Source organism: Peromyscus eremicus, chromosome 8b (genome assembly GCF_949786415.1).
Source record: "Peromyscus eremicus chromosome 8b, PerEre_H2_v1, whole genome shotgun sequence".
Taxonomy (NCBI): Eukaryota; Metazoa; Chordata; class Mammalia; order Rodentia; family Cricetidae; genus Peromyscus; species Peromyscus eremicus.
The window spans coordinates 54,374,678-54,389,247 of NC_081424.1; the positions used below are offsets into that span (position 1 = coordinate 54,374,678).

At 45.6% G+C, this 14,570-nt stretch overlaps 1 long non-coding RNA gene across 1 annotated transcript in view; it reads left to right on the top strand.

Annotated features, from left to right (window-relative positions):
- Positions 1-3,031, top strand: part of LOC131918635 (uncharacterized) — a 37,670-nt gene extending 34,639 nt beyond the window's left edge. Inside the window, exon 3 of the long non-coding RNA XR_009381034.1 lies at positions 1,819-3,031. This is a non-coding gene — a long non-coding RNA (uncharacterized LOC131918635). The remainder of the gene's footprint in view (positions 1-1,818) is intronic.
- The last annotated feature ends 11,539 nt before the right edge of the window (positions 3,032-14,570 follow it).

The following is a 14,570-nucleotide window of genomic DNA, read 5'->3' on the forward strand; positions in this document are numbered from 1 at the left end:
ATCAGCTTCTTCCTCCAGGTTCCTGCCCTGCTTGAGTTCCTGCCCTCACTGCTTTTGATGATGAATTGTTACATGGAACTATGAGTGAAATAAGCCTTTTCTTTCCCAAGTTGTTTTGGTCATGGAAATCCTAAGACATTGTCTGTCTGTCTGTCTGCCTGCCTGCCTGCCTACCTACCTATCTGTCATCTATCAGTTACCATTTGCTTTTCCCTTTAGAAACTATGATACTTTAAAAGAAATAATAGTTCACAGGAATTCACACCACAGCTAGGTGAGGCTTGGTGACCCACAGGATGGTTTGTTTCCTCCTGGGAACTTCTTCTTGTTGTGGGAGCCTCCTACCAATGTTCTGGTGTGAAGCACAGTGTCATGCCACACTTGATACCAGCCCACAGTTCAGATGTGAGAGAAAATGAGTCATCATTCCTGTTTGACTAACTCGGTTAATAGGAATAAGAAGCTCATATATCTAGTAAGGGCTGGGTCATAAGACCAGATGGCCTTGGTCTGTTCAGGTAGCTATAACAACATACCTTAGACTGAATAGTTTATAGGGGACAGGTATGCATCACTCATATTGCTTGAGGCTGAGGAATCCAAGATGGTTTTGCTGTCTGGCTAACTGGTAAGGGATTTCTCTTTGCTCCACAAGTGACAATTTATTGCTTCTCCCTAACATGACAGAAGGGGACAGGGAGCTTGCTGAAGCTCTTTTTTTTTTTTTTTTTTTTTTTTTTTTGTTTTGTTTTTTCGAGACAGGGTTTCTCTGTGTAGCTTTGCGCCTTTCCTGGGACTCACTTGGTAGCCCAGGCTGGCCTTGAACTCACAGAGATCCGCCTGGCTCTGCCTCCCGAGTGCTGGGATTAAAGGCGTGCGCCACCACCGCCCGGCGCTCTTTTTTTATAAAGGCACAAATATCATTCATGGGTGGGTGAGCCATCGTGACTTAGTCCTTTTCCATAGATTCCTCTCCCTTCCTACTATCATACTGAGTACTAGGTTCCTGAAGAGTTTTTGCACCCCAATAAGCCTCTCCACTGATGCAGCAATCCAAATCAGACCGAATCAGATTGAAATAGAAAAAGCTCCGGTTTAATGGGTAAAGTAGTTCTGGGTTGCTGCAGGCCACAGAACTATGAAGCAGGAATTCAGCTGACTATAGCAAAGGCCAATGCCTGGAAGAAGCAGGGCTCTTCCAGAGGAAAAAGCCAAGCCTCATGGAGTCTTGGTGATATTAGCATATATATGCATGCCAGTTCCTGCAATGATGTTCTTGTGCACTATGGCAGCTTTCCCAATTGATTCTTTTCCTGAGAACTTCTAAACAGAGTGGATTGATCAGTCATTGGGCATATACAACTAAAGTATTTGTATACAGTCACACAGGCAAGGCTTCCTACTTCCAGGCTTTCTGCTTCTTGTTAGCATTAGAATTCAGATGTCTACCTGCTACAGTTATCTCCTTTGGCAAGCACACAAAGCCAGGGCTAGCTCTGGACAAAAGCATCTAAGGACAAATGGCCGACAGAATAAGCTCCACAGGCCACCTGCTAGGTAAAATCCATATGGAGACACCACCTAGGCCAGGTGGATGTTAGGTACATAGCCTTGCTTCTTGTGCAAATTAAGCTCAGACCCCCTTTTCTCTCACAGCCCAAGTGACACCCTTGAGCAACTTTTTTAGAACAAAAGGGTTTTTACATACCAGGTACATCAAGCTATGAGGCAGGTTTCCTAGCTACCAACCAGACTTACCCTGCGAGACCAGAAAGTGGCAGGGACAGAGTATTGCTGATGGTAGGTGTATGGACACAGGTCACAGGAAGAGGAGAGGAAGGAACGAGGATGGAGATAGGAATGTAGACAAAGATGAGAACAGGATGAAAAGGACTTAGAACCACGAGAGGACAGGAGGAGAAGGGACAGAGAGGAGCTGAGTATGAGAACAGAACTGAAGCTGTGGAGATAGAGTTTTGTCTCAGAAGAATAAAGTGAATGGACCTAAGAGCTGCATGTAAGTAGATTCATTTGATATCTCTCAGATTAGTAACCCCCGCTGCTCCTGGCACCCTCCCCAGGACTCTGGGAGAAATCTCCTCAGGGCAGGCACCTGAGAGGAATTCAGTACCTGGTGATTTTCCAGTCCCCCAGAGAGGAGACAGGGAGGAGAGACCAAAAAACCACGTGTCTGTTTTCTGGAGAGTAGTTTAAATACCCTGTGGGAGTGGTCTTGAGCATCTCTGGGGGAGGAGCCATGTTTGGCAGGACTTTCTGAGGGGCAGGGTCTGGACAGAGAGGTGGGGCTTCCACCAGAACATTCCAGATTCTTTGGGTATATGGATGCCAGGGTGCCAGGGGCTAAGGTGGAGCTTCCACCAAACGGAATGAGTTATTGTGCATGGGAAACTATGAGTGAAATTCAAAATAACTTTTCTGAGTAGAAGAGGCTAGCTGAAAATTATATTATGGTGTGATGGCTAATCTTTATTGTCAGCCTCATGGGAGTTAGGATAACCTGGGAGGTAACCATCTGGACATGTCTGTGAGAGCATCTCCAGAGACGCTGAACTGAGGTGGGGAGACCCACTCTGAATGTGGGGACAGCACTTGTCTTAGTCCCAGAAAGCGAGCTGAGCACCACATTCCTCTCTTTCTGACTGCAGATCTGCCCCATTCTCCTTGCTATGATGGTAAGGCAAAATCAACCCTTCCTCTGTCATGTTCTCAGGTATTCTGTAATGAGTAAAGAGGTTTCTCCAGAAATTAGCACCACATGATCCAGCTATTCCACTCGTGTGAACACACCCAAAGGCTCTGTGCCCTCGGTATCCCTAGGGATGCCCACTCATTCATGTTTATCACCTCTTTGGTCATGGTAGTAAAAAAATGGAACCAGCCTAGATGTTCATCAGTAGATGAATGGATAATTAAATTGTGGTCTATACAATCTATACAATGTGAATTTATTTGCCATAAAGAAAAATGAATTTATGAAATTCATAAGTAAGTGGGTGGAAAATTATTTTAAGTGAGGCAACCCAGATTAAAAAAGACAAGTTACATGCACTCTCTCAAATACATATCTTAGCTTTAAGAGTGTGTGAGTGTATGTGTGAGTGTGTATGAGTGTATGTGAGTGTGTGTATATGGGTGTGTGTATGTATGTGGGTGTGTGTATATATATGTATGTGTATGCATGTGACTGTATGTATGTATGTGGGTGTGTATGTGAGTGTGTGTGTATGTATGTGAGTGTGTGTGTATGTGAGTGTGTGTATGAATGTGTGTATACGTGTGTATGTATGTGTGTGTGTATGTATGTATGTGTGTGCGCGTATGTGAGTGTGTGTGTATGTATGTGAGTGTGTGTGTATGTATGAGTGTGTGTGTATACTTGTGTGTGTATGCATGTGAGTGTGTATGTACGTGTGTGTCTGTGTGTGTGTGAGTGTGTGTAGGTCATATAACCAGAGGCTGATCATAAAGCATATGTGACATTAAAATGAACATGAGGACATGAGGGGTAGGAGAGAACAAGGGGTGCAGGAGGTTGAGAAGAAAAAGCAGAAAGGTCAACAGAAAGAAAGTATGCTTTAAATCCCACCATGGAACCTCATACTATATGCTAAATTAAAATTTAAAATTTAAAGTGGCATTTACTTAAACATTTAAAAGTTTTAATGATGTGTCCTAACTTGAGTTCTGGGAACTGAACTTGGGTCCTCTGGAAGAGCAACAAATGCTCTTAACCATTGACCCATCTCTTCATCCCACCTTTTTTTTTTTTTTTAAACGTTCACATTTTCTTTTTCTTTATTTATTTTATGTATAGTATATGGCGCTCTATCTGCATATAGATCTGCACACCAGAAGAGGGCCTCAGATCCCATTATAGATGGCTGTGAGCCTCCACGTGGCTGCTGGGAATTGAACTCGGGACCTCTGGAAGAACTGCCAATGCCCTTCACCGCTGAGCCACCTCGCCAGTTCCCCAGCCTACCTTCTACAAACTTGATTTAGCGGGTGTGGAGAACTATGAAGGGATAATCATTGGGCCATAATTTGTGAAAACCCAGGATACTAAAAAAATCAACACTATGTTTTAAACAGACTTTTACTATGTTGTCCAGGTTAGCCTTGAACTCATGGAGATAGCTCCTGCCTCAACAACCTTTGTAATACTGAAATTAAAAATGTATTCCACTATGCCCAGCTAAAATCAATATATTTTGGATGGAATGTTCTAATTCATGCATTTTAGCCAGTAAATACGAGCAGGCATTTCAATAGTGGGAGGTCATCTCCCCTTTACCTGAAATAGGGAAAGGCCCAGAGCATCTGTACAACACACCAAAGGATAAATTCTCCCGTGTCTGTGTACACGACTGCAGAAACCAGAGTAGTATTACCGTAGCTGAGGATAACCTGGAACTCCCAGTCCCCCAGACTCGACCTCCCAAGTGCTGGGAATGCATGCGCCACCGTGTTTGGTTTATGCACCACTGGGGACTGAGCCCAGGGCTTCCTTCTTTCTAGGCATGCACTCTACCAACTGAGCTCCATCTCCAGACTAGAGTCATTACTAAGAATCAATTCCTTTGAACACAGGGTCAGATTGTGTTAGTACATAACCCGTGAGAGCAAAACCAGCCTGGGAGAGTCCATTTGAGCTGGGCTAGAATAGTCAAAGGGGATCACTCCAAAGGGGATCACTAAACTGTTTCTGCCTGGGAAGATGCTGGTGGGAGGGAGCAGGGGTCATTAATTGCCTGTTAGCATCAAGCATGACATCACTCCCCTCAGTAGATGTCTTCATTCATTGCACTTCTTCCCCTCCCTCATCCATTCTAGCTTTGGGGTAATCCAGGTGTGATTTGCTAAGATGGTGTGGTTTCAAGTTCCAGAAACTAAATCTGTAATGGTTTTGAATGAAAAGGGAATTTACTGGAAGGAGGCCCTGCCAGGCAGGGCCTATTGACAATTGTGGGTCTTTTCTTCAGCAGGATGTTCTTAGTGTCACTTGGGTTTGCCAGGGCATTTCTTTCTGTCTCTCTTCAGAAGGACAGCTTCCTGTGCATTCTTGAGTTACTTGTGTGCCCGTGTGCTGGCAGTCATGGCAGGGGGCACCGTGGTTGGGAGGATGGAGGAGTCCTTGAGTGTTCTACTTTACTCTTTCTCGGAACACCAGTCGTGCGTATGCGCATGAGATTTGGCTCTCCTTTTATTTAGCCAACTCTCAAATCACCTGTCCCTCTGGCTTTGAATGCCCCGCCCCCCGCCTTGGGTACCCCCTGCCTATCCCTGTAGACGCCCACTTTACGGGGCCAGCTTTCCCTTCCTGGCTCCCTGCGTTGGCCACAGAGCGCATCTCCTTTAGTGTGACTGAGGATACACAGTGAGGTCAAATGCCCACTACTCAGGGAACCGCCAAGTCTAGGGGAGGAGGCCCTGGTTCTGGCTGGAGCCTTTGTTTCGGACCTGAGGAAGGATAGGAGGAAGGCCTCCTGGGTAGCTAAGCCACTCAGAGGCACAGGTCGGGTGCAGGCAGCTAGTAGGTCAGCTCTGTGGAGTAAGCAGAGATTGTTATGGGGGCTGAGCTCCAGGTTCCAGGGGTTTCTCTGTCTTCCTGGGCAACAGGGCTCCCCTAAAACTCAGTGGGTGAAAAGTGGGAGGGACCGTGAGGCCCAGCTGCAGGCAGAGGTTGGAGTCTCTGCCTCCCCTTGCCCAATCTGTACGTGAGACAAAACAGCGTTTCCCTGTGCATGGTGTCCGTCCTGAGAGTGGCTTCTTTTCACACCCTCACCTTTCTGACTCTGGCTCCTCCGAGAATACCCAGAATACTGTTATTATTCATTTACTTCTTTATCTGAGATGGGCTATTTCTCTGTTGTCCAGGCCTGGCCTTGGCTTTCTGGGCTCAAGTGATCCTCCCGCCCCACCTTCCCAAGTAGCTGAGGCTACAGGTACACAGATGCATTAGGCCAAGCTGATTTTAGACCATTCTCTCTCTAGACACAACTTGCAATCACTGTAGCAAGTCTGAGTACAAAGGAACCTGGCTAAGTCGTTCAATGTCACACATAGATACTGCAGTCGGTTGCTGTTGTCTCTCACTTCCTGGTGACTCTGCAACCTCTTCCCTGACAGTGTGACTGCACCTAATGCATGATTATGCATCCCACCCCCTAAGTGCTTTATTCCTGGATCACAATACATGTTCTTCTGCAGCCTTACGACAGGTCCCACCTGTGACATCTAGTTGCATCTCTGTTCTGCCCTCCGGGAAGTGCTCTTTCCTACCTCTGCCTTACTGATGCCCTGCCTGAACCACTGGGGTCCTCTCTCAGGCTGGGTCTGGCCACATACCCAGCTCTGCTTACCTTCAGTTTTTGCTTGTGTTCACTAGGAGCAGGACTTCTTCTGTGCCCATGCCCAATGCAGTCATCCCTCCCAAGTTCTTCATCCCCAGTTGAATTAGTGACTGCTCATGATTTCCATCACCCTTGGGCTCAAAAGTTCATTCCTTCCCCTGTTGTGAGATCCATGGAGCATATTGCCTCAACTTTCCTCACAAATGCTCTGCTCTGGTTCCTGAGTTCTCACTCCAGCCTCGTGTCCTCCCTGCCACCACTGTCAGGGTCTCCCTCCACCCTTCCCAGGGCCTCGCTCCAGCCTCCGTAGTCAGCTCCCTGCATCCCTGTCAGGACCTCAATCTCTTCCCTACCCTGCACTTCTCTCCATGTAGGTGGTGGTCCCCTCAGCCTGAGGGTCCTCTCTCTCTTTGGTACTCAGATTTAGCTTCCTGCCTACTAGAGTAGACTATGGGCATCAGTTCTCTCCAGAAATGCCATTCTAAGTCCTGTGTCTGTTTTCTGCATCCCACTCCCTAAGTGCTTTATTCAGGTCACTGTATATGATTTTTTTGTTGTTAACTTTTCTCCACAGATGACAGTGAGTTTAATTGAATCAACTGTTGGTGGCTGCTTTCCCAGAATCTCAGACGGGGCGGTCAAGGAGGCCGGAGTGTGAGGAGGCAGCTGGTCACATTGCACCACCAGTCAGGACGCAGGGAGATGAGTGTCATGTTACTGCCCTCCAGCTTTCTCAATTTTGTGTGGTACTTGATCTCCACCCATCGTTCCTGATGGACTGGTCCATGACTGCACGCCAGAACAAACCCTTTACATTCTTGTTCCTTTGTCAGAGTGTTTTATCACAACAGGAAAAGTAACCAAGATAATCATAAGGGAGACACATTTCTGGCATTTGCCCCCAAAGAGCTTGAACTCTCAGGGACTCTTTTAACTGAGCCTCTTATGCAAGAAACGGCTCAGGAAGGGGTGGAGTCAGCTAAGCCACGCCCTTGAGGGTCCTGCATAATTACTTTATTAGCTCCCATCTCTGATCTTTGAGGGTTATGGAGCACGCAGAGATGGCTGGAGTCTGGTCTCATCACTTAATTCATCAGTTCCACCTCCACTTTTCTCTAACATTCGAGAATTATAGTCTAGGTAAAATGGAAACGGGACGGTGTGTAGAGAGGAGACGGTGTGCAGAGGTCTTCACCTGTTCGTCTGACTGCACATCCCACTAAAGGAAGATTTCAAAAAAGTTCAGACCCTGCCCCAGACTGGCTGACTCATAACTTGTATTCACTGAAGAAAAAAAAAGGACTGCTTTAAAAAGTACTTTCAGTGGGGCTGGAGAAATGGCTCAGTGGTTAAGAGTACTGGCTGCTCTTCCAGAGGACCCAGGTTCAATTCCCAGCACCCACATGCTAGTTTATAATCATCTGTAACTTCAGTCCTGGGGAATCCAAATCCCTATTCTTGGCCTCCAAAGGCACAGGCATATACACAGTGCACAAATATACACATAAAAATAAAGAAGGTACTTTTGGGGTGCCCTGGGGTATGTTATTTTCAGCACCCGAGTCAACCAACCAACAAGAGCTCCTTTCGGAGTATCTCACCTCAGCCGGGAAGCAGGACTGTTAACAAATGTTCAGGAGCTGTTGGCGAGGGCGGCAACCTCAGCCGCTTGCTCTCTGCTGTGTTCTAGGTCACCACAACGGTCCGACACACAGCACACACTACACAAGTGTCTGTTGACTAACTCAGTGGCAGAGCATACACTTCAGCTGTGCTCTCCTCCACATGATGCAGACACACCCTACTCTCTAGTGTGCAGCTTCCTCCAGCACACAGTGGGAGATCGGCACAGTTCACAGGCTAGGTTTTTGTATAGATGTTCCTTCATTTTGAAAAGAGTAGATGGTGCTTTATGGCTTTTTTTAAAGCAATTGAAAACCAATGATGTTTTAAAAGAAAGATTTTTAATGAATAATCTACAATAGGTAAATAAAACCACAAAAGAAAAAAAAAACCCTATTTTCATTTCTCCCTCCCCCCATTAAAAATGAGCCAATGGTTTCTAAGACTGCTGTTAAAGTCTTCCTGGTGACAAGTGTGAAGCTTGGTCTTGGAAAAAGATGGAGCCCTGTAAGACACAGATAAACAACATACGAATTAATGAAGGATGGCCATTTGTTGAAGAAAGCTAAAAGAGTAGGCAGGTCATGTGATTTCCCGAGTTCCACTTCCCAGAAACTGGCGTCCAGTCAAGAGTTTAGTGAAAGGAGACCAGGGGATACACCCCAGCAGAAAGGAGCACACAATCCTTCTTTGTCCAAAGATTAAATGAACGTTAGCACAGTAGACTAAACTGCTGTGGTGACGTATGCCTGTATACCCAGGGGCTGGGAGACCGAGTCATGAGCCTCATGAGGTCTAGGTGGACTGGGGCTATGTAACAAGTCCCTTCTTGAAAATCCAAATCTGGAAACCAAAAGGTAATGACATATTTTATGGATGACTAATAATGAAGCAATTCTGACGAGGTAATGAATGAATCTTCTAAAATTATTCTATAAGATAGTTCATACTAACATTCTATGCATTGTGGCTTTGTTGGGAATAATTACAGCAGGTACACACAAGAAGTGAAAAAGTGTTAGAAATAAAAATTTTATATATTGATGAGTCCTTTATATAATTTGCAAATTTTGAGTTTTTTCTGTAGAGGAAATAAAGTTGGTCTCTCTGCCTGCCGGCCGGCCTGCCTACCTATCAGAAGTAGGTGAGTAGGTGAGCCATTTCAGGTAAATCTTGTTGCCTTCCTTTATTAATTAAAAATAGATACCTGAGACTTAAGGAGGTGTGCAATGAGAGGCGGGGTAGCTCAGTGGATCAAGTGCCTGTTGTGCCAATGTGAGGACTTAGTCTGGATCTCTGGCTCTCACAGAAAAGCAAGTGAGCATTTCAATTTGCCTGTAATGCAGTGCTGAGGAGGCAGAGACCCAGGACCCCCAGGGTAAGTGGATGAGCGAGAGTAGCTGCTATCTCTGGGTTCAGTGAGAGACCCTGCCTCAGTGAATGAAGTGGAGATTAATCAAGGGAGACTGACAATGTCAACTTCTGGTCTCCATAGGCACATACACACCTGTATATAAGTACCCCACACATGTGCACCCCTATACGTATGAACATCCACATGCTTGGAATGATAAATATTCATTAGAACCAGGGACATTTTATTTACAAATGCTATACAAACAAATGAAAGCCGTATTTCTTTTTCTTTTCTTTCCTTAAGACAGGGTCTCACTATATAGCTCTGGCTGTCTTGGAACTCACTATGTAGACCAGGCTGGCCTCAAACTCACAGATATGCTTGCCTCTGCCTCCTAAATGCTGGGATTCACACCATCAAGAGTCACACTTGTAGACAATGTCTCTTGACATGGTGAAAAGTCTAAGTTTGTAAGCTCCTGTTCCATTTCTTCACGAACATGGAAATAGTTCAGTCCTGTGGGAAGCATGTGAACACAGTCAGTTGTAAATTTCAAACAAGGTCCACCTGACATTCTGTTCAGTCTGCATGTGGTTCATAAAGCATTATCGTGGGAAGTCTGGAAACACGGTGCATATGCTGCTTGTAAGCATTAGCAAGTCTCTCAAAACTAACATTAGTACAATTTCTCCAGATAATTTCCTGTTTCCCTAATTCACATAGATGGTTATTGTGGATTTGACCACTACTGCCCAGCTCAGTAGGGAAGGGCTGGAGCCAGCTGGAGGTGGGCACTCTGGCCGTACCTCTGAGTTGTTCGTCCTCTGAGCTTGGGCCAATGATAACCTCAGCTTCTCCTGTGTAGAGAGGGTGATGATGGGAGACCCTCTATCCTCGACAGTGCTCCATCATAGCACTCACCATGTGCCGCCGGCACTTGGAAGGCTGCAGTGAGGACTAAGCAGGCTCACACTTGGCAAGGCCTCCTACACTTTGGCTCACACTGTCCTAGGCACTTTGCACACACAAATGCTTGACTGTTACTGCTGGTGGCCCACTGCCTTCTGATGCAATGTGACCAGTGGGCCTCCTCTCCTGCCCCACGCTTTCCCACTATAATGGGACGCATCTGTTAAACTGTCACCCAGATTATCCCTTCCCTCCTTAAACTGCTTCTTTAGATATCCTGACATAGAAACAAGGAAAGAACTAAGACTGCGTCTGTCTGGACCATCTGGGGTCTCCTTTCTATTTCAAAGCTGTAACAGTATCTCTTTGCAAAGTCTCCTTTGCCATAAGCAAAGATTACATAGTAGCTTTGGGGGACACTTCAGTTACCAGTAACAACCATTTCTTCTTTGGGGGACTTGGGTGGCATAAGAGCAAAATGACAGCTCTGTCCCGAGTGACAGATTAAACAGAGCATGTGCTAAATAAATCACAAAAAGCCACTAAGGACTGCTTGCTGAAACTGACATGGATTCACGGAGACCATAACCTTCCTCTTATATTCTGACAGAATACTATTCTGGACCTCAAAATGTGACACATGATGTACATGATTTCTTCTATGAAACCTATATATGTTTCATGTGATTTATACTTATAAATCTTATATTTTATTTATCTTATATCTCATGTCTCATAAGATGTGATTTATAAACATAAATCTATTTATATAAATATATCTCCTTTATAAAATCTGATTTTTTATGTGCTTGGTTTATCATAAAACATTGCCTAAAGGCACCCTGCCCGAGTGATTCCTTAAGAGCAGTGTCCTGCAGTCTGCCGGCCTCCTTGGTCCCGGCTCCTCCTCCTGCTCTTCTGACCGGGTCATCTGTTTGTTCAGCTCCCCTCTTCCCACCTCATGTCCTTAGACTGTTCTACAGCTGTGCCCTGTGGATGTCTTCACTCTTCCAACCCCCGAGGTTTCATTTCAACTTCTCTCCTTCATGGTTCAATGTCCCTGGACCAATCCAGTGTCTCTTGCCCAAACACCTGTCACTGAGCAGTTCCCTTCCTTATCCATAAAGTGTTTTCCCACAACGCAAACCCTTCAGGCTCCAAGATGGCAGCTGCCGTCTTCCCTCCCCTGAAAGCTAGTTACTGCTGTCGTGAGTGCCCCATTCTTTAATTTTCTGTCTCTACTCACAATAGGGAGCTTTCCAATGGCTGTCCTCGAGTGTCAGAGTCTAGGGGATACATATCACTGAGGGTGGAGCTCAGGTCCACTTCCATCACTGCTGTCATCTCTGAAACCAGAGGGGCAGTACCCAGCTTGAGGCAAACACAAAAACACACTTAGGCACCAAAGACAGCCCACAGCATCTGTAAATGATGCACCTTTGTTCTGGCACAGAGATTTTTTGGGAAAAAAATCTTTAAAGCAGAAAATAACCAGTGTTTGCCTTTCACCTCTGAAACTGCAAGGCCATTTGACTGGCATCTGTTTCAATGACCAGGAAGCCTGATAAGGCAGATGCCACACTGTCAAATCTCGACTCCAGGAATGCAAAGTTAGACTGAGTTTGGAGCCAGATTCTTTACCAGAACTCAGCTCCTCCTGGCCTGTCTCACAGACGGGCATCTTCCCTCCCTCCCAGCTGTGGCCCTGCCCTGGCATTAGCACCACCCTAGCCAAGTCTTATTTCCTTGTCTCAACAGCTTGAATAGCACCAATTAACCTTCTTATTTCCATTCTTTTTCCAAACTTTTACAGATTTGCTATAGTTATCTTTAAAAAACATAAACATGGTGCCTTTTCCTGCTCAAGATCTACCCCAGTTGTCTCCAGAAAATGTCAGTCTACACAAGACAGAACAAAATAATTTTTTCTACAACTCAGGATGAGGAGTGAAGTAAAAATAATTTTAGTACACACACATTTTAAATTAGTCTTTATGAAGTAGACAATCTTTTGAAAGAATTGGTATTTCTCCACTTAATCATTTGACAAATGCAGCCCATCAAATGGATTCATTTATGTGTGTAGCTGACTAACCAAACAATCTGTAAATTGCTTAGGCCTAGGGGGTCTACCTAGGCAGCAGTTCTTATGATAAGAATTAGCATTTTCTAGCCATGCACAATGTACTAGAATGGTCTGCACAACCCATCAGAGATAATATTGCCATATTCCTAGACCTTGTGCAGATGAAGCCGTAGTGTTTTATGACTTCACTGTCTGGATAATGTAGGCCAGCGCTATGACACTGGTGGACTCCATGTTTGCACACTGGTGTTGGATTCTTAGGATGTAACTGCCCATCACGGCATGGTGGTTGCCTGTCCTGCATCTCTGGGCTCATAAATGCTTTTAATGTAATTCTCATGTGCTCAGCTGTCAGATCTTAAATCTTAAAGTATCGTTTGTTCTTGTAGAGCCTCAGTTACCTTCATTTCTGTCTATGAAACCTCAGGCTATGAATGTTCCATTCAATTTTCAAAAACAGTGTAAATGAATGTTCCATTCAAGCTTTCAAAAACAGTGTAACCAGATGTAGTTCTACAAAGACAAATAATAAAATCTCACAAATATCATAAATGAACTCAATTCAGCATTGTATAAAATGCTCTGAGTTCCCGTCACACAGGGAAGTGTCTAAACATCTATGGAACCTTCCTGAAGGCGTCAGTGTAAAGGATGAGAAGCCACACTTTGTTTCTCCCATGGGTTACAATGGCTTCTGTTATAAAACTAAAGGACCTGTCTGATGCCAAGTGTTAAAATTTAAAATTGGCTTGGTAAGGTGGCAGCCTGGTGGCGCTGTCTGTGTCTGTTTGTCCTTTCATGTTCCGTTTAGAGAAGATAAATGATTGTGAAACACAGAACAAAACAACAGATGTCAGTAAGAACTCACTTTCATCGCTGGCTAACAGTACACTTTGCACTATATAGTACAATCATATTATCGGACAGACTGGACTTGAGAAGGGGGCTGGCAGCAAGTAAGTGTCTGGAGAGCTGCTTCCTCTTTCCTCTTAGGTGAAATGCTGGACAGTCTACAGCCCTTCTGGGTATTTAAAAATAATGGTAAAACACATCATACGTACATACATACATACATACATACATACTACATACCCTCCCCCAGTCTGGCTGAAACTCCCTGCTTCTCCATCAGCTAGCTGCAGGCAGGATGCTGTCTGCTTCTCTTCCCACCTTGCTGTAGATGCCTGTTGTTTCTGATCTCTCAGAAGCTAGTGGGCAGGAGGCAGGGAGAATCTGCCATCAAAGGCCTCTAGGTGAGGTGATGGGTGTACAGCCTTGCCGCTTCCTCTCAAAGAGAACATTTGGAAGCTCCTGCCTTGTACTGCCCCCTCCTGTGGGAAGGCACTGTCAGCCTGGAGCCACAGAGAAGGCAGGACAGGGTGAGGCTTGCTTGGCAGTTGCCAGTGTTCTGGTGGCAGCTGGCTGAGGTTCTTTTGAAGCTGTACACTGATAGAACTCGGCTGATACTAGTGATTGGGAACCTAGCCCCTTTGGCTACCACTGCTGGCCACTTGGTGCTCTGCCAGCTCTGCCACAGTGCCCATGAGAGACGGCCAAAGCCAGCAGGGACCATGGGAAACAGGAGGTGGCCTTGCGGGGCGGAGCAGCGGAGGTCCTGCTGTGGGATACCCTGAGTGTGGCTAGTCACTTCTTACCTAGTATATAAATGCATTACTTATTGTTGGGCATAACTTTAAGCTTTGCAATAAACTTGTTCAAGGGCAGTGAACTCCAACTGTGGGAGATCAGGTCTGACTCCTGAGCAGTGCCCTCGAAGCCTCTCCTGCCTGGACACGGTACGACACACAGTGCCTTCTACACAGGCCGCACCCTGCTCTTCTCTCCTGCTGCCTCGGGAAGCCAGTACCTTCTTATAGGACAGGCAGCACAAGGCACACAGCCATATGATGCTTGGCCTCTGGAACCCTGCTTCCCTTGGGAAGGAGTCCCATCTAAACACCTGGAGACATGACTATCACAGGGTGGAGAACCCAGTAGCGGTGTGCAAACACCTTTATAGCACTGAGCAACTTGGTTCATTCTAGCCAGGGGACTCAAAAGGGAGGCATGACTTAACGGAAAATTATCTTTGAAGAATTTTAAGATGTGGGTAATCTCTAAAATAAATTGTTAGTAGTAAGTTTTAGTGTTGAGGCAAGGTCTCATGTAGCCCAGGGCTAGCCTTGAACTCACTAAATCGATGAGGATGACCTTGAACTTC